General features: G+C 42.6%; 1 protein-coding gene across 6 annotated transcripts in view; it reads left to right on the top strand.

Annotated features, from left to right (window-relative positions):
• The window catches only part of TMEM266 (transmembrane protein 266), a 148,722-nt gene that overhangs the window by 62,056 nt on the left and 72,973 nt on the right, over positions 1–13,693 (top strand). The gene's annotated exons all lie outside the window — the stretch shown is intronic.

Raw genomic sequence — 13,693 nt, 5'->3', positions numbered from 1 at the left:
TTAATTTAAAAAGAAAAAAAAAGAAATATTGTGATGGGGATAGTTCCCTAGCTGGCTACATATTTTCTTTTGTGTAAGGATATCTGTTACTCTTTTTGCTTTCACCATTGTCCTCCATTTTTCAGATTTTTACTATAGTGCTCTGTGGGGAAGAGGGTATAATTAAGCAAGTATTTGGACTTAAATAGTCCACAGCCACCCTTCAGAGCTTGTGATTAAGATTCTCCCCTCAGAAGGGAACTTTCCTACTTTGCTGTGAAGTGTGAATTGTTAAAGCCCTTTAGAGAAAGCAATTTCATTTTAACTATTAAAATTTAAAATACATTCTCTTTAGCCCAGTAATGTCACTACTGGGAATCTATTCCATGCAAATGAAAATACCGGTATATAATGAAATGTGTACAAGAATGTTTCTAATAGCATTTTTCACGGTGGCCAAAAAAAAAAAAATCTAAAAAGAAACTGTATCAATAGGGCAATTTTTAAATTATGGATCGTTCGCACCATGGAATATATTATATAGCCACTAATTAAAGAATGAATTAGAGTTTTACTACCTCACTTGGGAGAGGGGGATTTCTACAAGATACTGTCGAATGGAAGAAGCAAAAAGCAGAAAATTGTGAATAATACATATTAAAAATATATAATGAACTATTTTTGTACATAATTATATAAGCACAAAGAAAAGTAAGGAAAGATAGGCCGGGTGCGGTGGCTCATGCCTGTAATCCCAGCACTGTAGGAGGCTGAGACAGGTGGATCACTTGAGGTCGGGAGTTGGAAACCAGCCTGGGCAACATGGCGAAACCCCATCTCTACTAAAAATTAGCTGGGCATGGTGGCGTGCCCCTGTTGTCCCAGCTACTCAGGAGGCTGAGGCAGGAGAATTGTTTGAATCTGAGAGGCGAAGGCTGCAGTGAGCCAAGATCATGCCACTGCACTCCAGCCTGGGTGACAGAGCAAGACTGTCTCAAAGAAAGAAAAATAAGCAAAGATATACACTGATTAACATTGGTACGTGTTTTTGCATGCGTATGTATATTGAGGGAGTACAACATGAGGCAGGTAACGTGGGGAAGCAGGAAAAAAAGAAAAACAGATTCCACTAAAACATGAATTTCATGATAATTTATATAAAGCTGTATATATGCATGTGTGTATATATCTGAAAAAGGAAATTAGAAAATATATAAATCTTCCCTAATTGGAAAGGATGTCCATATATATTACTGAGTGATAAAAGCAAATTGCAGGGTTGATTTTATTTTGTTAAACACAAACCCACAAATATCAGCCTATAAATAAGAGTATATGCTTGCCTAATTCTGAGCAAGGATTTCTGTGCCTGGGTATTGACATAGGGACCTCAAGTGAGGATGGAACAAGGAAGGTGAAAGGTTAAGATGGAAGCTGCAGAGAGGTTTAACTTTTATGTATTTATATATATATATATACACACATATAATACAAAGATATATATATATATATCAATATATGCAATACGAAATGTGTTATTTTATGTGTTGCAGTGGACAATTGTCTATAATGTATCAGTGCTCTATTGACACAATAATCTCACATAACAAACCATCCTAAAAACTTGGTGGGCTTAACAAAACAAGCCTTTCTTGTTTTGTTTTGTTTTTTTTGTTGTTGTTATTTCTTTGAGATGGAGTCTCACTCTGTCACGCAGGCTGGAGTGCAGTGGTACGATCTCAGCGCACTGCAACCTCTGCCTCCCAGGTGCAAGTGATTCTCCTGCCTCAGCCTCCTGAGTAGCTGGGACTACAGGCATGCACCGCCATGCCCAGCTAATTTTTGTTTTTTTTGTTTTTTTTGTTTTTTTTGAGACGGAGTCTCGCTCTGTCGCCCGGCCTGGAGTGCAGTGGCGCGATCTCGGCTCACTGCAAGCTCCGCCTCCCGGGTTCCCGCCATTCTCCTGCCTCAGCCTCCCGAGTAGCTGGGACTACAGGCGCCGGCCACCTCACCCGGCTAGTTTTTTCGTATTTTTTAGTAGAGACGGGGTTTCACCGTGTTAGCCAGGATGGTCTCGATCTCCTGACCTCGTGATCCGCCCGTCTCGGCCTCCCAAAGTGCTGGGATTACAGGCTTGAGCCACCGCGCCCGGCCTAATTTTTGTATTTTTAATAGAGATGGGTTTTCACCATGTTGGTCAGGCTGGTCTCAAACTCCTAACCTTAAGTGATCCACCTGCCTCGGCCTCCCAAAGTGCTGGGATTACAGGCATGAGCCACCACACCGGGCCAAAACAAACCTTTAACAGGTGGCTGAAGCAAGGAAGGAGATTGTGCCTGCCAGCGTGAGAAATCATTAGTTAATCATTAGTTACAGAAGTTTACAGCTCTCAAAACACTCCTTGGTAGTCTTTCACTATTCTCACTTCTTTGATGTAAATGTCTATCTATGCATCTGTCTCTACCACTAGCCCATGAGTTTTTGAGTGCTGTGATCATGTCTCATTTATCTTGATAACCTCAATGTTTAGCATAGTTCCTGGAACACAGAAGGTGCTAATAAATGACTGAAGAATAAATTGAGAAACAAACCAAAAAGCCCTTTATTTAGATCATGAGTCTGTGGGTCAGTGATTTAGGCTAGGCACAGCTGGGTGGTTCTTCTGGTCTTGGCTGAGCCTCTCTCACACATACCTGGAGGGCAGCAGTTGGCTGGCCTTAGTTGGGGTGATTGGGGCAACGACCATGCTCCAGCAGGCCAGCGTGGGTATATGCTATCATGATGATGGGAAAGGTGCAAGAGAGGGCAGGCCCAATCATGTGAGAGCTTTCATGTTTTCTTACAATCTACTTGGACAAAGCAAGGAGATTTGCTTGGTCAACCAAATGTCCAAGGCCAGCCATCGGGTAAAAGGGAAATGAAAAATTACATGACAAACGGGGCATTGATACAATGCAGGTAAAAAATGGGATCAATTTTTTTTACAGTCTTACCATATGTAGTATGAAAAGTGTTGAAGAAAGAGGACTTTTTCCCTCCATTTACCAAAGAATAGTTACTTGCCTGGTGCCATGTAGTAGTCAATGCAAAGTTAATTATATCTGGGTTCCTAACATATTTTAGTTAATAGCATGTAAAGCAAAAGATTCATTTGGAAATTTGCAAAGTGTTTGAAACGTGGCATTTATACTTACGATTTGCTTGATTGAGGGGAGGGTTAGAGATACTGGGGCAGCCACTGCAGCCCTAGCTCATTGGTGGTGGTTCTCAAAATCATAGATATTTGAGTTCCCCAGAAACTGCAGAATTCTGGAGGGAAAATGACAATAGGCTGGGGCTGAGGATTGCTTGCTAGGTGGCGTTCTTTTCAGCCTAGCCCAGCCAGGGGCGAGAAGCCAGTGGATCCTTTGTCTCAGTGGGGTCACTTACAGAAGTGTTTGTTAGGGAAGCTCAAAAGTGGAAAATAGATATTGAGGGGAAGGGAAGAATTACGATAATTGTCCTTTTGGCTTTCTTAAAAGAGTAACTGAGACCGGGCGCGGTGGCTCACGCCTGTAATCCCAGCACTTTGGGAGGCTGAGGGGGGAGCGGATCACCTGAGGTCGGGGGTTCGAGATCAGCCTGACCAACATGGAGAAACCCCATCTCTACTAAAAATACAAAATTAGCCAGGCGTGGTGGTGCATTCCTGTAATCCCAGCTACTCGGGAGGCTGAGGCAGGAGAATCACTTGAACCCGGGAGGCAGAGGTTGCAGTGAGCTGAGATTGTGCCACCGCACTCCAGCCTGGGCAACAAGAGCAAAACTCCGTCTCAAAAAGATAATAATAATAATAACTGAGTAATGATGGATGATTTGATTTTGTGTAATCTTGTTTTGTGTTTCCCATGCTGCATGAGACCATTAGTAATTGATAGACTACGTCACTAAGTAAGTGAAAAAGAGGAAACCATAGAAAGTTAAAGGGGTCCACGAGAGACCTTGGCTCACCTAGAGATGAAAGCCACTGTGGGCTCTCTGCCCATTCATTTAGCAGATTTGCAGCTAATAATTTTGCAATAGTCTGGAGATTGGAGTGGGAGAATGCTCAGGTGTGTTTGATTTTCTTCATTTTAGCTCCTTGTTAATGGAGTAAAATATTAGGCGGTCAAGGTAACAACAAGGATGACCAGCATCTGTTGTACAGAAACCTTTCTCATCAAGCACAAGAAATACAACCTTCTCCTCCTGGGGGTGTGGAACATGATGTCCATGAAACATGCCAGAGCTCAGTGGCTTCTCCCTAGGAGCAGCTTCTAAAGCAGCCTTTATGATGTCAGAACTGAACCTCACGTGCATGCAATGCTATCTCCACGTAAAAGAACCCCAAGGTTTTGTGAGAGCACATGCTGCCAGCCACTCACCAACATTTGGCCAGTCTTGTTTAGAGACTCAGAAAGCTTATCTCAGCTGAGCCTCAGAACCACATCAGAAGTGTCCAAACCTGGTCTGGCATACAATTAGTTACCTATGCTATAGTCCCTCCGTGCTTCTTCCTTGCTAAGACAACCGAGATTATGTTTATGGAAACAATATGCCTATCCCCAAGGGATGAACCTTTTTTTTTTTTTTTTTTGAGACGAAGTCTTGCTCTGTTGCCCAGGCTGGAGTGTAGTGGTGTGATCTTGGCTCACTGCCACTGCAACCTCCGCCTTCTGGTTTCAAGCGAGTCGCCTGTCTCAGCCTCCCAAGTAGCTGGGATTACAGATGCATGCCATCATGCCTAATTTTTGTATTTTTAGTAGAGAGGGGTTTCACCATGTCGGCTAGGCTGGTCTCAAACTCCTAACCTCAGGTGATCTGTCCACCTCAGTGTCCCAAAGTGCTGGAATTACAGGCGTGAGCCACTGTGTCCAGCCCCAAGGGATGAATCTTGACTGAACTAGGCTCATATAGCACCCCTAACCCCCTTGGCCAGCTGTCTATTGGCCCAGGCTCCTTTGCAGCCCTGTCCTAGCTCTGCCCAGGGAGACATCAGGGAATGTGTCTGGAGAGCTTAGAAAGATGCCTCCTGAATAAAAGATCAAAGCCTTGTAAGGAGAAAGCCTTTGATTCTTTCTTCTTGTTTGGGAGTTGGTGTGAGGATGTGCAAGCTGGAGCTGCGGCAGCCATTCTGCAACCACAGGGAAACAAGCATAAGAAATCCATTACATACAAGATAGGGGCATGGAAGGATGAGAAGAGCTTGGGTTCTCTGTACACTGAAAACTAGAAAACATTGTTGAAAGAAATTGTAGCATGCACAAATAAGTAGAACGATATCCTATGTTCATAGATTGGAATAATTCATATTATTGAAATGTCCATACTGCCCAAAGCAATCTATAGGTTCAATAGAATTCCTATCAAAATTCCAACAGTGAGTTGGGTGCAGTGTCTTGAACCTGTAATCCAAGCTATTTGGGAGTCTTAGGCAGGAGAATTGCTTGAGCCCAGGGGTTCCAGACCAGCCTAGGCAACATAGCAAGACCCCCAACTCTAAAAAAAATTCAAAATTATCCAAGCATAATAGTGCATGCCTGTTGTCCCAGCCCCTCTGAAGGCTGAGGTAGAAGGATCACTTGAGCCCAGGTGTTTCAGGCTACAGTGAGCTATGATTGTGCTGCTGTACTCCAGCCTTGATGATGGAGTGAGACTCTCTCTAAACAAACAAAAATTCCAATGGCGCTTTTCACAGAAAAAAAAATTCCTAAAATTTGTATGGAACCACAAAAGACCCCAGATAGCTAAAGCAATTTTGAGGAAGAAGAAAAAAAGCCAGAGGCATCACACTTTCTGATTTAAGCTATATTACAAAGCTATTGTAGTCAAAACCACATGGTCCTGGCATAAAAACAGGCTGACCAATGGAATAGAACAAAGAGCCCAGAAATAAACCCATGCCTTTGTAATCAACTAATTTTACACCAAAGTGCCAAAAATACACGATGGGAAAAGGATAGTCTCTTTAATAGAAAAACTGGGAAAACTGGATATTCACATTAAAAAATTAAACTGAATGCTTATCTTGCACCATACATAAAAATCAAAACCTCTATAGGAAAACATATGGCGAAAGCTTCTTGACATTGGTCTCAGCAATGATATTTTGGAGCCAAAACCTCAGGCAACAAAAGCAAAAATAAACAAGCAGAAATGACATCAAATAAAAAGTTTCTGCACATCAAAGGAAACAACAAAATGAAAAGGCAACCTACAGAATGGGAGGAAATATGTTTTAGCAATATATCTGATAAGGAGTTATCAGATAAGGAGTTAAAATCCAATAGATATAAGAAACCCATACAACTCAATATATAATATATAAGGAACCCATACAACTCAATATGTAATATATAAGGAACCCATAATAACCTAATATATAATATATGAACTCCATACAACTCATAATATGGCACATATATGTGAACCCATACACCCAGTATATAATATAGAAGGAACCCATACATCTCAATATATAATATAAGGAACCCATACAACTCAGTATATAATATGAAGGAACCTATACAACTCAGTATATACTATGTAGGCTGGAACCCATACAACTCAATATATAATATAGAAGGAACCCATACAACTCAATATATAATATAGAAGGAACCCATACAACTCAATATATAATATAGAAGGAACCCATACAACTCAATATATAATATAGAAGGAACCCATACAACTCAATATATAATATAGAAGGAACCCTGTTAAAAAAAAAAAATGGGGGCCGGGCGCGGTGGCTCAAGCCTGTAATCCCAGCACTTTGGGAGGCCGAGACGGGCGGATCACGAGGTCAGGAGATCGAGACCATCCTGGCTAACACAGTGAAACCCTGTCTCTACTAAAAATACAAGAAAATTAGCCGGGCGAGGTGGCGGGCGCCTGTAGTCCCAGCTACTCAGGAGGCTGAGGCAGGAGAATGGCGTGAACCCGGGGGGGGCGGAGCTTGCAGTGAGCCGAGATCGCGCCACTGCACTCCAGCCTGGGGCACAGAGCAAGACTCCGTCTCAAAAAAAAAAAAAAAAAATGGGGCTGGGCATGGTGGCTCACACCTGTAATCCCAGCACTCTGGGAGGCCCAGGTGGGCAGATCACCTGAGGTCGGGAGTTCAAGACCAGCCTGGCCAACATGGTGAAACCCTGTCTCTACTAAAAATACAAAAATTAACCAGGCCTGGTGGCGTGCGCCTGTAATCCCAGCTACCCGGGAGGCTGAGGCAGGAGAATTGCTGGAACCCAGGAGGCAGAGGCTGCAGTGAGCCTAGATCGCACCACTGCACTCCAGCCTGGGTGACAGAACCAGACTCCATCTAAAAAAAAAAAAAGCGGGGGGTGGGGGCAGGTGGCAAAGGTCCTGAATAAATATTTCTCCAAAGGAGAAATGGCCAACAGGTTTATGAAAGGTGCTCAACATCACCAATCATCAGGGAAATGCAAATCCAAACCACAATGAGATATCACATCACACCTGTTAGGATGACTATTATAAAAAAGTCAAAAGAGTTGGCAAAGATGTGGAAAAAAGAGAACCTTGTATATTGTGGTAGGAATGTAAATTGGTACAGCCAGTGTGGAAAACAGTATGGATACTCCTCAAAAAACTCAAAATAGAACTACCATATGATCTAGGAATCCCACTGCTGAGTATATATTCAAAGGAAAGGAAATCACTATCTTGAAGAGATATCTGCACTCATGTTTATTGCAGCACTATTCACAATATCCCAGATTTGGAAGCAACCTAAGTGTCCATCAACAGATGAATATGTGTGTGTGTGTGTATAGATATGTATGTGTATATATATGTGCATATATATATATATATAGTGGAATAGTATTCAGCCTTTAAAAGAGCTCAATAATTTTGCCACTTGCAACAAGATGGATGAACCTCGAGAATATTATGCTAAGTAAGCCAGTCACAGAAAGACACTGCACGATCTCACTTATATGTAGAACCTTTTTTTTTTTTTTTTTTTTTGAGACGGAGTCTCACTCTGTCGCCCAGACTGGAGTGCAGTGGCACGATCTTGGATCACTGCAACCTCTGCCTCCCGAGTTCAAGCAATTCTTCTGCCTCAGCCTCCCGAGTAGCTAGGATTACAGGTGCCCACCACGCCCGGCTAATTTTTGTATTTTTAGTACAGATGGGGTTTCACCATGTTGGCTAGGCTGGTCTCGACCTCCTGATGTCAGGTAGTCCGACTTCCTCGGCCTTCCAAAGTGCTGGGATTATAGGCGTGAGCCACTGCACCCAGCCTATATGTAGAATCATTTTTTTTTGTTTTTTTAAAGTTGAACTCGCCGGGCACGGTGGCTTACACCTGTAATCCCAGCAGTTTGGGAGGCTGAGGCGGGCAGATCACAAGGTCAGGAGATCGGGACCATCCTGGCTAACACGGTGAAACCCCGTCTCTACTAAAAATACAAAAAATTAGCCGGGTGCAGTGGCTGGCGCCTGTAGTCCCAGCTACTGGGGAGGCTGAGGCAGGAGAATGGCATGAACCTGGAAGGTGGAGCTTGTAGTGAAGCGAGATCTGGCCACTGCACTCCAGCCTGGGCGACAGAGCGAGACTCCGTCTCAAAAAAAAAAAGTTGAACTCATAGTAATAAGAGAGTAGAATGATAGTTACCGGGGGTTGCAGGGGTGGGTGGTGAGGGAGAAGAGGAGATATTGGTCAAAGGGTACAAATCTTCAGTTATAAAATGAATACATGCTGGAGACCTAAGGTATTAGGTCTGTGACTAATAATGGTTAATAATAACCACCAGAGTGACTAATAGTGGTCAATAACAACATATTTTATGCTTAAATTTGCTGAGAGGAAATCTCAAGTATTCTCATTACTACCAAACAAAAAAGATAATTATATGATGTGATCGATATGTTAATTACCTTGATTGTGGTAATCATTTCACAATGTATACATATATCAAATTGTTACAGTTTATGTCTTAAATATATACAATTTTATTTGTCAGTCATACCTCAGCTATGTGGGGGGGAAAAAAGAGCCTGGGTGCCACTTCTCCAGTTCTGGAATCATCTACCTCTAGTCCTTTTTATTTTATTTTATTTTTTAATTTAAGACAGTGCCGTGATCTGTTGCCCAGGCTGGAGTGCAGTGGCTCAATCATAGCTCACTGCAGCCTCAAACTCCTCATCTCAAGTAGTTCTCCCACTTGAACCTCCAGAGCAGCTGACACTATAGGTGCAAGCCACCACACCTAGCTAATTTTTGTATTTTTAGTAGAGATGAGATTTACCATGTTGGCCAAGCTGGCCTCTAACTCCTGATCTCAAGTGATTCACCCACCTCGGCCTCCCAAAGTGCTGGGATAACAGGCATGAGCCACCACACCTAGCCTGAAGTCTTCACTGCCTAAGTCACTACCAGGTATTCTGTTGTTTGCAAACAAAAGTATTTCTAACTGATATACCCTATCTCTGGTTCTTCAGCTTGGTCAGCATAGCTTCTGCTAATTCCAACACAGTAGCTTTGCAACCAGTTAACTTCATCTGCAAAATAGGGATAAAAATAACTACCTTGAGCAAACTTTCTGATTCAGTAGATCAGAGTGTGGTCAGTGGGTCAGCAGATGAGTATCCTCTGGGAATTTGTTAGAAATGTACATTTTCGAACACTCCAGACATACTAAATTAGAAATTTCGTGGGCAGAGCCAGTAAGCTGGTTTTTAATAAGCCCTTCAGGTCATATTCTGGTACATGAGAAGGTTTGAGAACCACTGATACAGAGGGTCAAGTGGAATGGTTGCATGTCAGAAACACCTGGGGAACTTAAACAGGGTCTCAAACTTCACCTGCAGAGTTCTGATTTAGCATTTCTGCAGTGCACCTATGAGTTTCTGTTTCCCCAAAGATCCCCAGGTGATTCAGAGTAAAACCAGGCATGGGAAACACTGAAATGGGTATGAAAGCAGGTCATGTGTGCCATGGGGCCGTCACTCAAGTAAGAGGTGATGAACAGACTTGGGGGTCTCTGGGACAGGTGAGTGGAATTCTGGCTTTTTTCAGGGGACTGACTACTTGATCTAAGTGGCCTTTTGCAGCCCTAAAATTCCAAGGATGTTAGCTTAGGAAGGTTGAACTTGGCAGATCTCACTGGAACACATATATGGGTAAATACATAGACTCATGACCAACAAGTGGAAGAGACTGGAATTTGACTAAAGTCTTAAAAGCGGCCTTCCCACCCACCCAGTAAATCCAAAACAGGTTTTATTTTCTACTTTTACCAGGTTTATGAAACAGCAGGTTGGCACTTTGGATGTTCATTTTTAGAGTGCTAGACTATGCCTGCTTCATGCTAGGCTTGTGTTTTGAGGGTTATTTTGTTTGGGAAATATTATTTTTAAATAACAAACAGGCTTAGCATTCCCATCGTCATAGGGAATTTTGCCTTCTAAAATGTGCTGCTTGTTATGGATTAAAACCTCCAGCTGAAGCCACCTGCTCATTGTCCATCTAAATATGATTTTATCTTCTTTTCCTCCCTCAACTTTGCCCTTGTACCGTTGAGGCCAATCGTTTCTTACCCTCTCCCACATCTCCTTTCCAGGAAAGTGCTGCCGCTTTTTCAGGGAATCTGCTCCTTCACTCAGCCCCTGCTGAGTGAATGAATGAATCCCTGGAGCTGCTTAAACAACCATAAGCACCTCGTTGATCATTTTGGAAGATACTAAGATGCTAATTTATTATTTTGAGAACAAATAAAGGGGAGAAAGTTAAGCATTTTCCTTCTTTCCTTATATAAACCTTACCTTAGGCTAATCAAATAACTGAGGAGGGAAAGTCTGTCTGAATAGAAGCTGACCAATGAAAAAAAGGGCAATAAAATTAAAATATCACCATTTTGCAAACCTTAATGAATTAATTGATCTAGGAAGCAATTATCAATGGCTGTTAGTATCATAAAAAGAGGGACAAGAAGACAGTATGTGTCTCCTATTGAAGTTATGGTACCACCTATGAAATCTTGCAAAAAAAATTGAAGCTGAATCTGATTAAAGTCTATAAACTAATTAAAATTTATAGGAAATATAGGGGACAGAGGAACATGTTAGAAAAATGCTAAGGAGGCTGGGCGCAGTGGCTCATACCTGTAATCCCAGCACTTTGGGAGGCCGAGGCGGGCAGATCACCTGAGGTAGGGAGTTCGAGACTAGCCTGGCCAACATGGAGAAACCCCATCTCTACTACAAATACAAAATTAGCGGGGTGTTGTGGCGCCTGCCTGTAATCCCAGCTACCCGGGAGGCTGAGGCAGAAGAATAACTTGAACCTGGGAGGTGGAGGTTGCAGTGAGCTGAGATCACACCATTACACTCCAGCCTGGGCAACAAGAGCGAAACTTTGTCTCAAATAAAAAAGAAAAAAGAAAGAAAACTGCTAAGGAAATACAATCACCATAATCCAGTCTGTGGGAAACATTATGAGACAAATGACCCAGTTTTTCCAATTAATTGCAAGGGAAAAAATGAGGTAGAGGAAGGGGAAACCTGTAGATTTAATGAGATCCAAGAGTCATATTAATCATAATGTGTGGCCTGTTTGGCTCCTGATTCAACAAACCTTAAAAAAAATATACAGGACAAATGGGGGAAATGTGAACAATGTCCGGATGTTTAATAATATAAAGAAAATACTGGCCAGGCATGGTGACTCACTCCGGTAATCCTAGCACTTTGGGAGGCCAAGGCGGGAAGATTGCTTGAGCCTAGGAGTTGGAGACCAGCCTGGGCAACATACTGAGACCTCCTCTCTACAAAAAATACAAAAATTAGCCGGGTGTGGTGGCTTGTGCTTTTCAGCTACTCTGGAGGCTGATGTGGGGGGATCACTTTTAGCCCAGGAGTTCGAGGCTGTAGTGAGTTACCATTGTACCACTGCACTCCAGTCTGGGCAACAGAGTGAGACCCTGTCTCCAAAAAAAAAAAAAAAAAAAAAAAAAAAATAGCGCCGGATGCAGTGGCTCACGCCTGTAATTCCAGCACTTTCGGAGGCCGAGGTGGTTGGATCACTTGAGGTCAGGAGTTTAAGACCAGCCTGGCCAACATGGCGAAACCCCATCTCTACTAATAATATAAAAAAAATTAGCTGGGCATGGCGGCACACGCCTGTAATCCCAGCTACTTGGGAAGCTGAGGCACAAGAATTGCTTGACCCAGGAGGTAGGGGTTGCACTGAGCTGAGATTGTGCCAGCGCACTCTAGCCTGGGTGACAGAGTGAAACTGTGTCTCAAAAAAAAAAAGAAAAGAGAAAAGAAAAGATTATTGACTTGGGGATGATGATAGCTTTGTGATTATTTCTTTTAAAAGGAATCCTTCTCATCGTTACCCTTAGAACTACATATGCAATACAGGTGAATGAAATGGCATCTAGGATTTATTCCAAAGCAGTTGTGAGCAGTGGAGACAGGCAGGGATACAGAAAAAAGACTGCCTGTGAGCTGATAACATTGACGTTGGGTGGTGGGGAACTAGAGGTCCATGATACAATTCTCTACAATTGTATATATTTGAAATTTTCCTTCCTAAAAAGTTACATTTATTTATTTATTTATTTATTGAGACGGAGTCCCGCTCAGTCGCCCAGGCTGGAGTGCAGTGGCGCGATCTCAGCTCACTGCAAGCTCCGCCTCCCAGGTTTTTGCCGTTCTCCTGCCTCAGCCTCCCGAGTAGCTGGGACTACAGGCACCCGCCACCACGCCCAGCTAATTTTTTGTATTTTTAGTAGAGACAGGGTTTCACCGTGTTGGCCAGGATGGTCTCGATCTCCTGACCTCGTGATCCACCCACCTCAGCCTCCCAAAGTGCTAGGATTACAGGCATAAGCAACTGCGCCCGGCCAAAAGTTAAATTAAAAAAATTTTTTTCAAAATCTGCATTTCTTTTTTGTATGTTTTATATTGGCTATATTAATGTGGTCATTAATGTTTATTATTTATAAATAAAGATTTGTGAATTTTTACTTGTTCTTCACTACTAGAAATGTGCAAAAAGTTTGGAGTTTTGTATTTTTTTAATTTGCCTGCCCAGAGAGACAGGAAGGTCCATGAAAGTAATGACCTTCCCATTATATTCCCCACAGGGCTAATACCTTGTGTAGCTTGTAAAATACTAATCTGGGGCCAGGCATGGTGGCTCACGCCTGTAATCCCAGCACTTTGTGAGGCTGAGGTGGGTGGGTTACCTGAGGTCAGGAGTTCGAGACCAGCCTGGCCAACGTGGTGAAACCTAAAAATACAAAAATTAGCTGGGCATGGTGGCAGGCACCTGTAATCCCAGCTACTTGGGAGGCTGAGGCAGAATTGCATGAACCCGGGAGGTGGAGGTTGCAGGGAGCTGAGATCACACCACTGCTCACTGCTCTCCAGCCTGGGTAACAAGAGCAAAACTCTGTCTCAAAAACAAAACCAAACCAAAAAACCTCATTTGGGAATACAGCTTGTTGTTAAAACACCATTCTGGAAAGAAGGATTGCTCACCTGGCTTCCCATTTATGGATATCTCAATCCTGACTTCATTGTCAGTTGAGTTTAGACACTCTATGTGATCAGTCTTAGTACTCAGAAGACTTTATTAACTTGAAGTTTTATAAAGAGAACATAAAAAGATTGAGACTGATTAAATCTATGTTATGGAATTTTATAAGACTCA

Source organism: Papio anubis, chromosome 7 (assembly GCF_008728515.1).
Source record: "Papio anubis isolate 15944 chromosome 7, Panubis1.0, whole genome shotgun sequence".
In the NCBI taxonomy this organism is placed as follows: domain Eukaryota; kingdom Metazoa; phylum Chordata; class Mammalia; order Primates; family Cercopithecidae; genus Papio; species Papio anubis.
The sequence above is the reverse complement of the archived record's forward strand: the minus strand, read 5'-3'. Positions and strand labels throughout refer to the sequence as shown.